Consider the following 18,694-nt stretch of genomic DNA (forward strand, 5'->3'; position numbering starts at 1 on the left):
TAATTTGCAGTTGAAACTGAAGTTTGTTACTTATTCAGATATTATATGCACTGCCAATTTTTAGCTGAGATTCTAAAAGAACTCAGAGACAAAATGGACTTAAAGTTTTTTCAGAAGTGGGATTTGAACCCACGTCTCCAGGAGAGACTGCGGCCTTAACGCAGCGCCTTAGACCACTCGGCCATCCTAACCACATGTTGCTTGATCATCTACAGAGAGGGAAAGATATTGTGAACCAAAAAAAGCACACATCTTAGGTCATGAGTGGCTAGAGCAAGAAAAAAACTCACTGCACTTTTCCAAGTAGACAACCATATAAGCCCATGTGAAGGAAATGATCTGATTTTTTCCTCTCTCAAGAAAAAAGTAGAGTAAACACACAATTGTCAGAAGTGGGATTTGAACCCACGCCTCCAGAAGAGACTGCGACCTGAACGCAGCGCCTTAGACCACTCGGCCATCCTGACTTGCATTTATAGAACCTTCCACAGGCCAGACAGCCATGCAAGTGGGGTACCGAAAAAGCATGCCCTCAATTTATTTATCCTATTATAAGTACTTCCAACAGATCTTTGAACAATCCATAGAGAGCAGTACCTATGAAGAACTCTTTATGCCTTTAAGGCGTACAAAGAGAAAGTGCTATTAACCAGCCACTTGAACGGCCCAAAGCTGCTTTGAAATTGAGTCAACAGCCACCTCTTGGATAGCTAAAGCAAATTCAACAAGGAATTTCAATGTCACAACATAGGGTGGAATACGCAAATCTAAGCAGCCCCTGATCACAGCCCTGAGGAAATTGCCGTAAGTGTGCTGGAGTCCAACTGTCTACCAGATGCTAGGCATTCTTCCATATTTGCATGGCCTGTCTGGCCAGGGCATACAAGAGCATGACTCTTCCAGATGAGCTCTTACATGGGTCCTATGCTCATATAGTAAGGACTGCACTTTGTCAGCAAGACTTTATACAACCGAAATATATGAGAAACCCCAGCTCTCTTGACTAGATGAGGACGGAATCACATCCCAGGTGAAGACCAACAGATGCAACTTCCATCAGATGTTAACCTGAAAAAGGAGATTATATCTCAAAAAGGCATGTCAGAAGTGAGATTTGAACCCACGCCTCCAGAAGAGACTGCGGCCTAAACACAGCGCCTTAGACCACTCGGCCATCCTGACAGTGAAGAGTCTTAAGAAATGTATAAAAGTCACTCAGAAATTTCTGCCTCCATGCAAGCCTGAAATAATTTAAACCTTCAAACACAAGGTGCAACTTTATGCACAGGACAATAAACACAGAAGATCACATGTGAAAGCATTTCATTTCACAGGTGTACAATTTTTATGCTTTTAGAATACCTCATACCTCTCACCAGCTATTTAGGGTCCTGTATCCTACTCACAAAATTACCTTGCCTGCGACCTCTCTCTCTAAACAAACAACTACTGCACAGGAAGTAGGAAGGCAGAAGGTGGGGCATATTATGCAAATGTATGCTGTCATTGTGCTTTGCAGATTCATGCAGGATTTCTAGATCCTTGCTGGATACAAGAGAGCAGACCTTGTTTCAGATCAACTGTCCCTAGCAGGGAACGTCTGAGCACATGCAGTCTTTTGCTCTCTAGCCCCTGGCCTTGGACTCACCCTCACTGGCTGAGGCATGAATTTCTGCATACCAACGTTGCACAGATGGTACGTTTGTGGTCGGTTTGGGATGGGTGGGAGGTCAAAAGCAGGGAAAAGTATGTCGCCTTCACTTCTAGTCTCTTCTTCTAGGCCTACCTGCCGTTCACTCACTCTGTCTTTGTTTCATTCTCTCCACCCTCAACACCCCTTCTCACTCACTCGCTCTATCACTTGTGCTCTTTCCCCTTGCTCTGCATTTCATAGTGGAAACATCTCTTGAATGGAGCATTAGAAAATGAGGTTACATAAAATTAACAATCTACTTATTGGAAACCAAAAATATCACAAGACTGAATGTAACCCATTTCATTAATAAAAGGGACTTTTTAAGCACCCCCCAAAAAACACATAAAACAGCACGAGTGCTAGAAGAATATTATACGAGCTTGAAGACAGAATTGGGCAAATTAATTTGCAGTTGAAACTGAAGTTTGTTACTTATTCCGATATTATATGCACTGCCAATTTTTAGCTGAGATTCTAAAACAACTCAGAGACAAAATGGACTTAAAGTTTTTTCAGAACTGGGATTCGAACCCACGTCTCCAGGAGAGACTGCGGCCTTAACGCAGCGCCTTAGACCACTCGGCCTTCCTGACCACATGTTGCTTGATCATCTACAGAGAGGGAAAGATATTGTGAAACAAAAAAAGCACACATCTTAGGTCATGAGTGGCTAGAGCAAGAAAAGAACTCATTGCACTTTTCCAAGTAGACAACCATATAAGCCCATGTGAAGGAAATGATCTGATTTTTTCTCTCTCAAGAAAAAAGTAGAGTAAACACACAATTGTCAGAATTGGGATTTGAACCCACGCCTCCAGAAGAGACTGCGACCTGAACGCAGCGCCTTAGACCACTCGGCCATCCCGACTTGCTTTTGTGGAACCTTCCACAGGCCAGACAGCCATGCAAGTGGGGTACCGAAAAGGCATGCCCTCAATTTATTTATCCTATTATAAGTACTTCCAACAGATCTTTGAACAATCCACAGAGAGCAGTACCTATGAAGAACTCTTTAGACCTTTTAGGCGTACAAAGAGAAAGTGCTATTAACCAGCCACTTGAACGGCCCAAAGCTGCTTTGAAATTGAGTCAACAGCCACCTCTTGGCTAGCTAAAGCAAATTCAACAAGGAATTTCAATGTCACAACATAGGGTGGAATACGCAAATCTAAGCAGCCCCTGATCACAGACCTGAGGAAATTGCCGTAAGTGTGCTGGAGTCCAACTGTCTACCAGATGCTAGGCATTCTTCCATATTTGCATGGCCTTTCTGGCCAGGGCATACAAGAGCATGACTCTTCCAGATGAGCTCTTACATGGGTCCTATGCTCATATAGTAAGGACTGCACTTTGTCAGCAAGACTTTATACAACCGAAATATATGAGAAACCCCAGCTCTCTTGACTAGATGAGGACGGAATCACATCCCAGGTGAAGACCAACAGATGCAACTTCCATCAGATGTTAACCTGAAAAAGGAGATTATATCTCAAAAAGTCATGTCAGAAGTGAGATTCAAACCCACACCTCCAGAGGAGACTGCGGCCTAAACACAGCGCCTTAGACCACTCGGCCATCCTGACTGCGAAGAGTCTTAAGAAATGTATAAAAGTCACTCAGAAATTTCTGCCTCCATGCAAGCCTGAAATAATTTAAACCTTCAAACACAAGTTGCAACTTTATGCACAGGACAATAAACACAGAAGATCACATGTGAAAGCATTTCATTTCACAGGTGTACAATTTGTATGCTTTTAGAATACCTCATACCTCTCACCAGCTATTTAGGGTCCTGTATCCTACTCACAAAATTACCTTGCCTGCGACCTCTCTCTCTACACAAACAACTAATGCACAGGAAGTAGGAAGGCAGAAGGTGGGGCATAATATGCAAATGTATGCTGTCATTGTGCTTTGCAGATTCATGCAGGATTTCTAGATCCTTGCTGGATACAAGAGAGCAGACCTTGTTTCAGATCAACTGTCCCTAGCAGGGAACGTCTGAGCACATGCAGTCTTTTGCTCTCTAGCCCCTGGCCTGGGACTCACCCTCACTGGCTGAGGCGTGAATTTCTGCATACCAACGTTGCATAGATGGTACGTTTGTGGTCGGTTTGGGATGGGTGGGAGGTCAAAAGCAGGGAAAAGTATGTCGCCTTCACTTCTAGTCTCCTCTTCTAGGCCTACCTGCCGTTCGCTCACTCTGTCTTTGTTTCATTCTCTCCATCCTCAACACCCCTTCTCACTCACTCGCTCTATCACTTGTGCTCTTTCCCCTTGCTCTGCATTTCATAGTGGAAACATCTCTTGAATGGAGCATTAGAAAATGATGTTACATAAAATTAACAATCTACTTATTGGAAACCAAAAATATCACAAGACTGAATGTAACCCATTTCATTAATAAAAGGGACTTTTTAAGCACCCCCCAAAAAACACATAAAACACCACGAGTGCTAGAAGAATATTATACGAGCTTGAAGACAGAATTGGGCAAATTAATTTGCAGTTGAAACTGAAGTTTGTTATTTATTCAGATATTATATGCAATGCCAATTTTTAGCTGAGATTCTAAAAGAACTCCGAGACAAAATGGACTTAAAGTCTGGTCAGATGTGGGATTCGAACCCACACCTCCAGGAGAGACTGCGGCCTTAACGCAGTGCTTTAGACCACTCGGCCATCCTGACCACATGTTGATTGATAATCTACAGAGAGGGAAAGATATTGTGAACCAAAAAAAGCACACATCTTAGGTCATGAGTGGCGAGAGCAAGAAAAAAACTCACTGCACTTTTCCAAGTAGACAACCATATAAGCCATTGTGAGGGAAATGATCTGATTTTTTCTCTCTCAAGAAAAAAGTAGAGTAAACACACAATTGTCAGAAGTGGGATTTGAACCCACGCCTCCAGATGAGACTGCGACCTGAACACAGCGCCTTAGACCACTCGGCCATCCTGACTTGCATTTGTAAAACCTTCCACAAGCCAGACAGCCATGCAAGTGGGGTACCGAAAAGGCATGCCCTCAATTTATTTATCCTATTATAAGTACTTCCAACAGATCTTTGAACAATCCATAGAGAGCAGTACCTATGAAGAACTCTTTAGACCTTTAAGGCGTACAAAGAGAAAGTGCTATTAACCAGCCACTTGAACGGCCCAAAGCTGCTTTGAAATTGAGTCAACAGCCACCTCTTGGCTAGCTAAAGCAAATTCAACAAGGAATTTCAATGTCACAACATAGGGTGGAATACGCAAATCTAAGCAGCCCCTGATCACAGCCCTGAGGAAATTGCCGTAAGTGTGCTGGAGTCCAACTGTCTACCAGATGCTAGGCATTCTTCCATATTTGCATGGCCTGTCTGGCCAGGGCATACAAGAGCATGACTCTTCCAGATGAGCTCTTACATGGGTCCTATGCTCATATAGTAAGGACTGCACTTTGTCAGCAAGACTTTATACAACCAAAATATATGAGAAACCCCAGCTCTCTTGACTAGATGAGGACGGAATCACATCCCAGGTGAAGACCAACAGATGCAACTTCCATCAGATGTTAACCTGAAAAAGGAGATTATATCTCAAAAAGTCATGTCAGAAGTGAGATTTGAACCCACGCCTCCAGAGGAGACTGCAGCCTAAACACAGCGCCTTAGACCACTCGGCCATCCTGACAGTGAAGAGTCTTAAGAAATGTATAAAAGTCACTCAGAAATTTCTGCCTCCATGCAAGCCTGAAATAATTTAAACCTTCAAACACAAGGTGCAACTTTATGCACAGGACAATAAACACAGAAGATCACATGTGAAAGCATTTCATTTCACAGGTGTACAATTTTTATGCTTTTAGAATACCTCATACCTCTCACCAGCTATTTAGGGTCCTGTATCCTACTCACAAAATTACCTTGCCTGCGACCTCTCTCTCTACACAAACAACTAATGCACAGGAAGTAGGAAGGCAGAAGGTGGGGCATAATATGCAAATGTATGCTGTCATTGTGCCTTGCAGATTCATGCAGGATTTCTAGATCCTTGCTGGATACAAGAGAGCAGACCTTGTTTCAGATCAACTGTCCCTAGCAGGGAACGTCTGAGCACATGCAGTCTTTTGCTCTCTAGCCCCTGGCCTGGGACTCACCCTCACTGGCTGAGGCGTGAATTTCTGCATACCAACGTTGCATAGATGGTACGTTTGTGGTCGGTTTGGGATGGGTGGGAGGTCAAAAGCAGGGAAAAGTATGTCGCCTTCACTTCTAGTCTCCTCTTCTAGGCCTACCTGCCGTTCGCTCACTCTGTCTTTGTTTCATTCTCTCCATCCTCAACACCCCTTCTCACTCACTCGCTCTATCACTTGTGCTCTTTCCCCTTGCTCTGCATTTCATAGTGGAAACATCTCTTGAATGGAGCATTAGAAAATGATGTTACATAAAATTAACAATCTACTTATTGGAAACCAAAAATATCACAAGACTGAATGTAACCCATTTCATTAATAAAAGGGACTTTTTAAGCACCCCCCAAAAAACACATAAAACACCACGAGTGCTAGAAGAATATTATACGAGCTTGAAGACAGAATTGGGCAAATTAATTTGCAGTTGAAACTGAAGTTTGTTACTTATTCAGATATTATATGCACTGCCAATTTTTAGCTGAGATTCTAAAAGAACTCAGAGACAAAATGGACTTAAAGTTTTTTCAGAAGTGGGATTTGAACCCACGTCTCCAGGAGAGACTGCGGCCTTAACGCAGCGCCTTAGACCACTCGGCCATCCTAACCACATGTTGCTTGATCATCTACAGAGAGGGAAAGATATTGTGAACCAAAAAAAGCACACATCTTAGGTCATGAGTGGCTAGAGCAAGAAAAAAACTCACTGCACTTTTCCAAGTAGACAACCATATAAGCCCATGTGAAGGAAATGATCTGATTTTTTCCTCTCTCAAGAAAAAAGTAGAGTAAACACACAATTGTCAGAAGTGGGATTTGAACCCACGCCTCCAGAAGAGACTGCGACCTGAACGCAGCGCCTTAGACCACTCGGCCATCCTGACTTGCATTTATAGAACCTTCCACAGGCCAGACAGCCATGCAAGTGGGGTACCGAAAAAGCATGCCCTCAATTTATTTATCCTATTATAAGTACTTCCAACAGATCTTTGAACAATCCATAGAGAGCAGTACCTATGAAGAACTCTTTATGCCTTTAAGGCGTACAAAGAGAAAGTGCTATTAACCAGCCACTTGAACGGCCCAAAGCTGCTTTGAAATTGAGTCAACAGCCACCTCTTGGATAGCTAAAGCAAATTCAACAAGGAATTTCAATGTCACAACATAGGGTGGAATACGCAAATCTAAGCAGCCCCTGATCACAGCCCTGAGGAAATTGCCGTAAGTGTGCTGGAGTCCAACTGTCTACCAGATGCTAGGCATTCTTCCATATTTGCATGGCCTGTCTGGCCAGGGCATACAAGAGCATGACTCTTCCAGATGAGCTCTTACATGGGTCCTATGCTCATATAGTAAGGACTGCACTTTGTCAGCAAGACTTTATACAACCGAAATATATGAGAAACCCCAGCTCTCTTGACTAGATGAGGACGGAATCACATCCCAGGTGAAGACCAACAGATGCAACTTCCATCAGATGTTAACCTGAAAAAGGAGATTATATCTCAAAAAGGCATGTCAGAAGTGAGATTTGAACCCACGCCTCCAGAAGAGACTGCGGCCTAAACACAGCGCCTTAGACCACTCGGCCATCCTGACAGTGAAGAGTCTTAAGAAATGTATAAAAGTCACTCAGAAATTTCTGCCTCCATGCAAGCCTGAAATAATTTAAACCTTCAAACACAAGGTGCAACTTTATGCACAGGACAATAAACACAGAAGATCACATGTGAAAGCATTTCATTTCACAGGTGTACAATTTTTATGCTTTTAGAATACCTCATACCTCTCACCAGCTATTTAGGGTCCTGTATCCTACTCACAAAATTACCTTGCCTGCGACCTCTCTCTCTAAACAAACAACTACTGCACAGGAAGTAGGAAGGCAGAAGGTGGGGCATATTATGCAAATGTATGCTGTCATTGTGCTTTGCAGATTCATGCAGGATTTCTAGATCCTTGCTGGATACAAGAGAGCAGACCTTGTTTCAGATCAACTGTCCCTAGCAGGGAACGTCTGAGCACATGCAGTCTTTTGCTCTCTAGCCCCTGGCCTTGGACTCACCCTCACTGGCTGAGGCATGAATTTCTGCATACCAACGTTGCACAGATGGTACGTTTGTGGTCGGTTTGGGATGGGTGGGAGGTCAAAAGCAGGGAAAAGTATGTCGCCTTCACTTCTAGTCTCTTCTTCTAGGCCTACCTGCCGTTCACTCACTCTGTCTTTGTTTCATTCTCTCCACCCTCAACACCCCTTCTCACTCACTCGCTCTATCACTTGTGCTCTTTCCCCTTGCTCTGCATTTCATAGTGGAAACATCTCTTGAATGGAGCATTAGAAAATGAGGTTACATAAAATTAACAATCTACTTATTGGAAACCAAAAATATCACAAGACTGAATGTAACCCATTTCATTAATAAAAGGGACTTTTTAAGCACCCCCCAAAAAACACATAAAACAGCACGAGTGCTAGAAGAATATTATACGAGCTTGAAGACAGAATTGGGCAAATTAATTTGCAGTTGAAACTGAAGTTTGTTACTTATTCCGATATTATATGCACTGCCAATTTTTAGCTGAGATTCTAAAACAACTCAGAGACAAAATGGACTTAAAGTTTTTTCAGAAGTGGGATTCGAACCCACGTCTCCAGGAGAGACTGCGGCCTTAACGCAGCGCCTTAGACCACTCGGCCTTCCTGACCACATGTTGCTTGATCATCTACAGAGAGGGAAAGATATTGTGAAACAAAAAAAGCACACATCTTAGGTCATGAGTGGCTAGAGCAAGAAAAGAACTCATTGCACTTTTCCAAGTAGACAACCATATAAGCCCATGTGAAGGAAATGATCTGATTTTTTCTCTCTCAAGAAAAAAGTAGAGTAAACACACAATTGTCAGAAGTGGGATTTGAACCCACGCCTCCAGAAGAGACTGCGACCTGAACGCAGCGCCTTAGACCACTCGGCCATCCTGACTTGCATTTATAGAACCTTCCACAGGCCAGACAGCCATGCAAGTGGGGTACCGAAAAAGCATGCCCTCAATTTATTTATCCTATTATAAGTACTTCCAACAGATCTTTGAACAATCCATAGAGAGCAGTACCTATGAAGAACTCTTTATGCCTTTAAGGCGTACAAAGAGAAAGTGCTATTAACCAGCCACTTGAACGGCCCAAAGCTGCTTTGAAATTGAGTCAACAGCCACCTCTTGGCTAGCTAAAGCAAATTCAACAAGGAATTTCAATGTCACAACATAGGGTGGAATACGCAAATCTAAGCAGCCCCTGATCACAGCCCTGAGGAAATTGCCGTAAGTGTGCTGGAGTCCAACTGTCTACCAGATGCTAGGCATTCTTCCATATTTGCATGGCCTGTCTGGCCAGGGCATACAAGAGCATGCCTCTTCCAGATGAGCTCTTACATGGGTCCTATGCTCATATAGTAAGGACTGCACTTTGTCAGCAAGACTTTATACAACCGAAATATATGAGAAACCCCAGCTCTCTTGACTAGATGAGGACGGAATCACATCCCAGGTGAAGACCAACAGATGCAACTTCCATCAGATGTTAACCTGAAAAAGGAGATTACATCTCCAAAAGTCATATCAGAAGTGGGATTCGAACCCACGCCTCCAGAGAAGACTGCGGCCTAAACACAGCGCCTTAGACCACTCGGCCATCCTGACAGAGCAGAGTCTTAAGAAATGTATAAAAGTCACTCAGAAATTTCTGCCTCCATGCAAGCCTGAAATAATTTAAACCTTCAAACACAAGGTGCAACTTTATGCACAGGACAATAAACACAGAAGATCACATGTGAAAGCATTTAATTTCACAGGTGTACAATTTTTATGCTTTTAGAATACCTCATACCTCTCACCAGCTTTTTAGGGTCCTGTATCCGACTCACAAAATTACCTTGCCTGCGACCTCTCTCTCTACACAAACAACTACTGCACAGGAAGTAGGAAGGCAGAAGGTGGGGCATATTATGCAAATGTGTGCTGTCATTGTGCCTTGCAGATTCATGCAGGATTTCTAGATCCTTGCTGGATACAAGAGTGCAGACCTTGTTTCAGATCAACTGTCCCTAGCAGGGAACGTCTGAGCACATGCAGTCTTTTGCTCTCTAGCCCCTGGCCTGGGACTCACCCTCACTGGCTGAGGCGTGAATTTCTGCATACCAACGTTGCATAGATGGTACGTTTGTGGTCGGTTTGGGATGGGTGGGAGGTCAAAAGCAGGGAAAAGTATGTCGCCTTCACTTCTAGTCTCCTCTTCTAGGCCTACCTGCCGTTCACTCACTCTGTCTTTGTTTCATTCTCTCCTTCCTCAACACCCCTTCTCACTCACTCGCTCTATCACTTGTGCTCTTTCCCCTTGCTCTGCATTTCATAGTGGAAACATCTCTTGAATGGAGCATTAGAAAATGAGGTTACATAAAATTAACAATCTACTTATTGGAAACCAAAAATATCACAAGACTGAATGTAACCCATTTCATTAATAAAAGGGACTTTTTAAGCACCCCCCAAAAAACACATAAAACACCACGAGTGCTAGAAGAATATTATACGAGCTTGAAGACAGAATTGGGCAAATTAATTTGCAGTTGAAACTGAAGTTTGTTACTTATTCAGATATTTTATGCACTGCCAATTTTTAGCTGAGATTCTAAAAGAACTCAGAGACAAAATGGACTTAAAGTTTTGTCAGAAGTGGGATTCGAACACACGCCTCCAGGAGAGACTGCAGGCTTAACGCAGCGCCTTAGACCACTCGGCCATCCTGACCACATGTTGCTTGATCATCTACAGAGAGGGAAAGATATTGTGAAACAAAAAAAGCACACATCTTAGGTCATGAGTGGCTAGAGCAAGAAAAAAACTCACTGCACTTTTCCAAGTAGACAACCATATAAGCCCATGTGAGGGAAATGATCAGATTTTTTCTCTCTCAAGAAAAAAGTAGAGTAAACACACAATTGTCAGAAGTGGGATTTGAACCCACGCCTCCAGAAGAGACTGCGACCTGAACGCAGCGCCTTAGACCACTCGGCCATCCTGACTTGCATTTATAGAACCTTCCACAGGCCAGACAGCCATGCAAGTGGGGTACCGAAAAAGCATGCCCTCAATTTATTTATCCTATTATAAGTACTTCCAACAGATCTTTGAACAATCCATAGAGAGCAGTACCTATGAAGAACTCTTTATGCCTTTAAGGCGTACAAAGAGAAAGTGCTATTAACCAGCCACTTGAACGGCCCAAAGCTGCTTTGAAATTGAGTCAACAGCCACCTCTTGGATAGCTAAAGCAAATTCAACAAGGAATTTCAATGTCACAACATAGGGTGGAATACGCAAATCTAAGCAGCCCCTGATCACAGCCCTGAGGAAATTGCCGTAAGTGTGCTGGAGTCCAACTGTCTACCAGATGCTAGGCATTCTTCCATATTTGCATGGCCTGTCTGGCCAGGGCATACAAGAGCATGACTCTTCCAGATGAGCTCTTACATGGGTCCTATGCTCATATAGTAAGGACTGCACTTTGTCAGCAAGACTTTATACAACCGAAATATATGAGAAACCCCAGCTCTCTTGACTAGATGAGGACGGAATCACATCCCAGGTGAAGACCAACAGATGCAACTTCCATCAGATGTTAACCTGAAAAAGGAGATTATATCTCAAAAAGGCATGTCAGAAGTGAGATTTGAACCCACGCCTCCAGAAGAGACTGCGGCCTAAACACAGCGCCTTAGACCACTCGGCCATCCTGACAGTGCAGAGTCTTAAGAAATGTATAAAAGTCACTCAGAAATTTCTGCCTCCATGCAAGCCTGAAATAATTTAAACCTTCAAACACAAGGTGCAACTTTATGCACAGGACAATAAACACAGAAGATCACATGTGAAAGCATTTCATTTCACAGGTGTACAATTTTTATGCTTTTAGAATACCTCATACCTCTCACCAGCTATTTAGGGTCCTGTATCCTACTCACAAAATTACCTTGCCTGCGACCTCTCTCTCTAAACAAACAACTACTGCACAGGAAGTAGGAAGGCAGAAGGTGGGGCATATTATGCAAATGTATGCTGTCATTGTGCTTTGCAGATTCATGCAGGATTTCTAGATCCTTGCTGGATACAAGAGAGCAGACCTTGTTTCAGATCAACTGTCCCTAGCAGGGAACGTCTGAGCACATGCAGTCTTTTGCTCTCTAGCCCCTGGCCTTGGACTCACCCTCACTGGCTGAGGCATGAATTTCTGCATACCAACGTTGCACAGATGGTACGTTTGTGGTCGGTTTGGGATGGGTGGGAGGTCAAAAGCAGGGAAAAGTATGTCGCCTTCACTTCTAGTCTCTTCTTCTAGGCCTACCTGCCGTTCACTCACTCTGTCTTTGTTTCATTCTCTCCACCCTCAACACCCCTTCTCACTCACTCGCTCTATCACTTGTGCTCTTTCCCCTTGCTCTGCATTTCATAGTGGAAACATCTCTTGAATGGAGCATTAGAAAATGAGGTTACATAAAATTAACAATCTACTTATTGGAAACCAAAAATATCACAAGACTGAATCTAACCCATTTCATTAATAAAAGGGACTTTTTAAGCACCCCCCAAAAAACACATAAAACAGCACGAGTGCTAGAAGAATATTATACGAGCTTGAAGACAGAATTGGGCAAATTAATTTGCAGTTGAAACTGAAGTTTGTTACTTATTCAGATATTATATGCACTGCCAATTTTTAGCTGAGATTCTAAAACAACTCAGAGACAAAATGGACTTAAAGTTTTTTCAGAAGTGGGATTCGAACCCACGTCTCCAGGAGAGACTGCGGCCTTAACGCAGCGCCTTAGACCACTCGGCCTTCCTGACCACATGTTGCTTGATCATCTACAGAGAGGGAAAGATATTGTGAAACAAAAAAAGCACACATCTTAGGTCATGAGTGGCTAGAGCAAGAAAAGAACTCATTGCACTTTTCCAAGTAGACAACCATATAAGCCCATGTGAAGGAAATGATCTGATTTTTTCTCTCTCAAGAAAAAAGTAGAGTAAACACACAATTGTCAGAAGTGGGATTTGAACCCACGCCTCCAGAAGAGACTGCGACCTGAACGCAGCGCCTTAGACCACTCGGCCATCCTGACTTGCATTTATAGAACCTTCCACAGGCCAGACAGCCATGCAAGTGGGGTACCGAAAAAGCATGCCCTCAATTTATTTATCCTATTATAAGTACTTCCAACAGATCTTTGAACAATCCATAGAGAGCAGTACCTATGAAGAACTCTTTATGCCTTTAAGGCGTACAAAGAGAAAGTGCTATTAACCAGCCACTTGAACGGCCCAAAGCTGCTTTGAAATTGAGTCAACAGCCACCTCTTGGCTAGCTAAAGCAAATTCAACAAGGAATTTCAATGTCACAACATAGGGTGGAATACGCAAATCTAAGCAGCCCCTGATCACAGCCCTGAGGAAATTGCCGTAAGTGTGCTGGAGTCCAACTGTCTACCAGATGCTAGGCATTCTTCCATATTTGCATGGCCTGTCTGGCCAGGGCATACAAGAGCATGCCTCTTCCAGATGAGCTCTTACATGGGTCCTATGCTCATATAGTAAGGACTGCACTTTGTCAGCAAGACTTTATACAACCGAAATATATGAGAAACCCCAGCTCTCTTGACTAGATGAGGACGGAATCACATCCCAGGTGAAGACCAACAGATGCAACTTCCATCAGATGTTAACCTGAAAAAGGAGATTACATCTCCAAAAGTCATATCAGAAGTGGGATTCGAACCCACGCCTCCAGAGAAGACTGCGGCCTAAACACAGCGCCTTAGACCACTCGGCCATCCTGACAGAGCAGAGTCTTAAGAAATGTATAAAAGTCACTCAGAAATTTCTGCCTCCATGCAAGCCTGAAATAATTTAAACCTTCAAACACAAGGTGCAACTTTATGCACAGGACAATAAACACAGAAGATCACATGTGAAAGCATTTAATTTCACAGGTGTACAATTTTTATGCTTTTAGAATACCTCATACCTCTCACCAGCTTTTTAGGGTCCTGTATCCGACTCACAAAATTACCTTGCCTGCGACCTCTCTCTCTACACAAACAACTACTGCACAGGAAGTAGGAAGGCAGAAGGTGGGGCATATTATGCAAATGTGTGCTGTCATTGTGCCTTGCAGATTCATGCAGGATTTCTAGATCCTTGCTGGATACAAGAGTGCAGACCTTGTTTCAGATCAACTGTCCCTAGCAGGGAACGTCTGAGCACATGCAGTCTTTTGCTCTCTAGCCCCTGGCCTGGGACTCACCCTCACTGGCTGAGGCGTGAATTTCTGCATACCAACGTTGCATAGATGGTACGTTTGTGGTCGGTTTGGGATGGGTGGGAGGTCAAAAGCAGGGAAAAGTATGTCGCCTTCACTTCTAGTCTCCTCTTCTAGGCCTACCTGCCGTTCACTCACTCTGTCTTTGTTTCATTCTCTCCTTCCTCAACACCCCTTCTCACTCACTCGCTCTATCACTTGTGCTCTTTCCCCTTGCTCTGCATTTCATAGTGGAAACATCTCTTGAATGGAGCATTAGAAAATGAGGTTACATAAAATTAACAATCTACTTATTGGAAACCAAAAATATCACAAGACTGAATGTAACCCATTTCATTAATAAAAGGGACTTTTTAAGCACCCCCCAAAAAACACATAAAACACCACGAGTGCTAGAAGAATATTATACGAGCTTGAAGACAGAATTGGGCAAATTAATTTGCAGTTGAAACTGAAGTTTGTTACTTATTCAGATATTTTATGCACTGCCAATTTTTAGCTGAGATTCTAAAAGAACTCAGAGACAAAATGGACTTAAAGTTTTGTCAGAAGTGGGATTCGAACACACGCCTCCAGGAGAGACTGCAGCCTTAACGCAGCGCCTTAGACCACTCGGCCATCCTGACCACATGTTGCTTGATCATCTACAGAGAGGGAAAGATATTGTGAAACAAAAAAAGCACACATCTTAGGTCATGAGTGGCTAGAGCAAGAAAAAAACTCACTGCACTTTTCCAAGTAGACAACCATATAAGCCCATGTGAGGGAAATGATCAGATTTTTTCTCTCTCAAGAAAAAAGTAGAGTAAACACACAATTGTCAGAAGTGGGATTTGAACCCACGCCTCCAGAAGAGACTGCAACCTGAACGCAGCGCCTTAGACCACTCGGCCATCCTGACTTGCATTTGTGGAACCTTCCACAGGCCAGACAGCCATGCAAGTGGGGTACCGATAAGGCATACCCTCAATTTATTTATCCTATTATAAGTACTTCCAACAGATCTTTGAACAATCCACCGAGAGCAGTACCTATGAAGAACTCTTTAGACCTTTAAGGCGTACAAAGAGAAAGTGCTATTAACCAGCCACTTGAACGGCCCAAAGCTGCTTTGAAATTGAGTCAACAGCCACCTCTTGGCTAGCTAAAGCAAATTCAACAAGGAATTTCAATGTCACAACATAGGGTGGAATACGCAAATCTAAGCAGCCCCTGATCACAGCCCTGAGGAAATTGCCGTAAGTGTGCTGTAGTCCAACTGTCTACCAGATGCTAGGCATTCTTCCATATTTGCATGGCATGTCTGGCCAGGGCATACAAGAGCATGACTCTTCCAGATGAGCTCTTACATGGGTCCTATGCTCATATAGTAAGGACTGCACTTTGTCAGCAAGACTTTATACAACCGAAATATATGAGAAACCCCAGCTCTCTTGACTAGATGATGACGGAATCACATCCCAGGTGAAGACCAACAGATGCAACTTCCATCAGATGTTAACCTGAAAAAGGAGATTACATCTCCAAAAGTCATGTCAGAAGTGGAATTCGAACCCACGCCTCCAGAGGAGACTGCGGCCTAAACACAGCACCTTAGACCACTCGGCCATCCTGACAGTGCAGAGTCTTCAGAAATGTATAAAAGTCACTCAGAAATTTCTGCCTCCATGCAAGCCTGAAATAATTTAAACCTTCAAACACAAGGTGCAACTTTATGCACAGGACAATAAACACAGAAGATCACATGTGAAAGCATTTCATTTCACAGGTGTACAATTTTTATGCTTTTAGAATACCTCATACCTCTCACCAGCTTTTTAGGGTCCTGTATCCGACTCACAAAATTACCTTGCCTGCGACCTCTCTCTCTACACAAACAACTACTGCACAGGAAGTAGGAAGGCAGAAGGTGGGGCATATTATGCAAATGTGTGCTGTCATTGTGCCTTGCAGATTCATGCAGGATTTCTAGATCCTTGCTGGATACAAGAGTGCAGACCTTGTTTCAGATCAACTGTCCCTAGCAGGGAACGTCTGAGCACATGCAGTCTTTTGCTCTCTAGCCCCTGGCCTGGGACTCCCCCTCACTGGCTGAGGCGTGAATTTCTGCATACCAACGTTGCATAGATGGTACGTTTGTGGTCGGTTTGGGATGGGTGGGAGGTCAAAAGCAGGGAAAAGTATGTCGCCTTCACTTCTAGTCTCCTCTTCTAGGCCTACCTGCCGTTCACTCACTCTGTCTTTGTTTCATTCTCTCCTTCCTCAACACCCCTTCTCACTCACTCGCTCTACCACTTGTGCTCTTTCCCCTTGCTCTGCATTTCATAGTGGAAACATCTCTTGAATGGAGCATTAGAAAATGAGGTTACATAAAATTAACAATCTACTTATGGGAAACCAAAAATATCACAAGACTGAATGTAACCCATTTCATTAATAAAAGGGACTTTTTAAGCACCCCCCAAAAAACACATAAAACACCACGAGTGCTAGAAGAATATTATACGAGCTTGAAGACAGAATTGGGCAAATTAATTTGCAGTTGAAACTGAAGTTTGTTACTTATTCAGATATTATATGCACTGCCAATTTTTAGCTGAGATTCTAAAAGAACTCAGAGACAAAATGGACTTAAAGTTTTTTCAGAAGTGGGATTCGAACCCACGTCTCCAGGAGAGACTGCGGCCTTAACGCAGCGCCTTAGACCACTCGGCCATCCTGACCACATGTCGCTTGACTATCTACAGAGAGGGAAAGATATTGTGAACCAAAAAAAGCACACATCTTAGGTCATGAGTGGCTAGAGCAAGAAAAAAACTCACTGCACTTTTCCAAGTAGACAACCATATAAGCCCATGTGAAGGAAATGATCTGATTTTTTCTCTCTCAAGAAAAAAGTAGAGTAAACACACAATTGTCATAAGTGGGATTTGAACCCACGCCTCCAGAAGAGACTGCGACCTGAACGCAGCGCCTAAGACCACTCGGCCATACTGACTTGCATTTATAGAACCTTCCACAGGCCAGACAGCCATGCAAGTGGGGTACCGAAAAAGCATGCCCTCAATTTATTTATCCTATTATAAGTACTTCCAACAGATCTTTGAACAATCCATAGAGAGCAGTACCTATGAAGAACTCTTTATGCCTTTAAGGCGTACAAAGAGAAAGTGCTATTAACCAGCCACTTGAACGGCCCAAAGCTGCTTTGAAATTGAGTCAACAGCCACCTCTTGGCTAGCTAAAGCAAATTCAACAAGGAATTTCAATGTCACAACATAGGGTGGAATACGCAAATCTAAGCAGCCCCTGATCACAGCCCTGAGGAAATTGCCGTAAGTGTGCTGGAGTCCAACTGTCTACCAGATGCTAGGCATTCTTCCATATTTGCATGGCCTGTCTGGCCAGGGCATACAAGAGCATGACTCTTCCAGATGAGCTCTTACATGGGTCCTATGCTCATATAGTAAGGACTGCACTTTGTCAGCAAGACTTTATACAACCGAAATATATGAGAAACCCCAGCTCTCTTGACTAGATGAGGACGGAATCACATCCCAGGTGAAGACCAACAGATGCAACTTCCATCAGATGTTAACCTGAAAAAGGAGATTACATCTCCAAAAGTCATGTCAGAAGTGGGATTCGAACCCACGTCTCCAGAGGAGACTGCGGCCTAAACACAGCGCCTTAGACCACTCGGCCATCCTGACAGAGCAGAGTCTTAAGAAATGTATAAAAGTCACTCAGAAATTTCTGCCTCCATGCAAGCCTGAAATAATTTAAACCTTCAAACACAAGGTGCAACTTTATGCACAGGACAATAAACACTGAAGATCACATGTGAAAGCATTTCATTTCACAGGTGTACAATTTTTATGCTTTTAGAATACCTCATACCTCTCACCAGCTTTTTAGGGTCCTGTATCCGACTCACAAAATTACCTTGCCTGCGACCTCTCTCTCTACACAAACAACTACTGCACAGGAAGTAGGAAGGCAGAAGGTGGGGCATACTATGCAAATGTGTGCTGTCATTGTGCCTTGCAGATTCATGCAGGATTTCTAGATCCTTGCTGGATACAAGAGTGCAGACCTTGTTTCAGATCAACTGTCCCTAGCAGGGAACGTCTGAGCACATGCAGTCTTTTGCTCTCTAGCCCCTGGCCTGGGACTCACCCTCACTGGCTGAGGCGTGAATTTCTGCATACCAACGTTGCATAGATGGTACGTTTGTGGTCGGTTTGGGATGGGTGGGAGGTCAAAAGCAGGGAAAAGTATGTCGCCTTCACTTCTAGTCTCCTCTTCTAGGCATACCTGCCGTTCACTCACTCTGTCTTTGTTTCATTCTCTCCTTCCTCAACACCCCTTCTCACTCACTCGCTCTATCACTTGTGCTCTTTCCCCTTGCTCTGCATTTCATAGTGGAAACATCTCTTGAATGGAGC

General features: G+C 43.5%; 10 non-coding genes across 10 annotated transcripts; all 10 read right to left on the bottom strand.

Annotated features, from left to right (window-relative positions):
* Positions 1-384: 384 nt before the first annotated feature.
* Positions 385-467, bottom strand: TRNAL-CAG (transfer RNA leucine (anticodon CAG)). Its single transcript has one exon. It is a non-coding gene; the product is annotated as a tRNA-Leu (tRNA).
* Positions 468-4,578: 4,111 nt separating this feature from the next.
* On the bottom strand, positions 4,579-4,661 carry TRNAL-CAG (transfer RNA leucine (anticodon CAG)). The gene has a single exon. It is a non-coding gene; the product is annotated as a tRNA-Leu (tRNA).
* A 2,015-nt stretch (positions 4,662-6,676) lies between these two features.
* TRNAL-CAG (transfer RNA leucine (anticodon CAG)) lies at positions 6,677-6,759 on the bottom strand. Its single transcript has one exon. It is a non-coding gene; the product is annotated as a tRNA-Leu (tRNA).
* A 2,014-nt stretch (positions 6,760-8,773) lies between these two features.
* TRNAL-CAG (transfer RNA leucine (anticodon CAG)) lies at positions 8,774-8,856 on the bottom strand. The gene has a single exon. It is a non-coding gene; the product is annotated as a tRNA-Leu (tRNA).
* Positions 8,857-9,488: 632 nt separating this feature from the next.
* On the bottom strand, positions 9,489-9,571 carry TRNAL-UAG (transfer RNA leucine (anticodon UAG)). The gene has a single exon. It is a non-coding gene; the product is annotated as a tRNA-Leu (tRNA).
* A 1,299-nt stretch (positions 9,572-10,870) lies between these two features.
* TRNAL-CAG (transfer RNA leucine (anticodon CAG)) lies at positions 10,871-10,953 on the bottom strand. Its single transcript has one exon. It is a non-coding gene; the product is annotated as a tRNA-Leu (tRNA).
* A 2,014-nt stretch (positions 10,954-12,967) lies between these two features.
* On the bottom strand, positions 12,968-13,050 carry TRNAL-CAG (transfer RNA leucine (anticodon CAG)). The gene has a single exon. It is a non-coding gene; the product is annotated as a tRNA-Leu (tRNA).
* A 632-nt stretch (positions 13,051-13,682) lies between these two features.
* On the bottom strand, positions 13,683-13,765 carry TRNAL-UAG (transfer RNA leucine (anticodon UAG)). The gene has a single exon. It is a non-coding gene; the product is annotated as a tRNA-Leu (tRNA).
* A 1,299-nt stretch (positions 13,766-15,064) lies between these two features.
* Positions 15,065-15,147, bottom strand: TRNAL-CAG (transfer RNA leucine (anticodon CAG)). Its single transcript has one exon. It is a non-coding gene; the product is annotated as a tRNA-Leu (tRNA).
* A 2,729-nt stretch (positions 15,148-17,876) lies between these two features.
* On the bottom strand, positions 17,877-17,959 carry TRNAL-UAG (transfer RNA leucine (anticodon UAG)). Its single transcript has one exon. It is a non-coding gene; the product is annotated as a tRNA-Leu (tRNA).
* Between the last annotated feature and the right edge of the window lie 735 nt (positions 17,960-18,694).

The sequence above is a fragment of the Lissotriton vulgaris genome, chromosome 8 (genome assembly GCF_964263255.1).
Source record: "Lissotriton vulgaris chromosome 8, aLisVul1.2, whole genome shotgun sequence".
NCBI lineage: Eukaryota > Metazoa > Chordata > Amphibia > Caudata > Salamandridae > Lissotriton > Lissotriton vulgaris.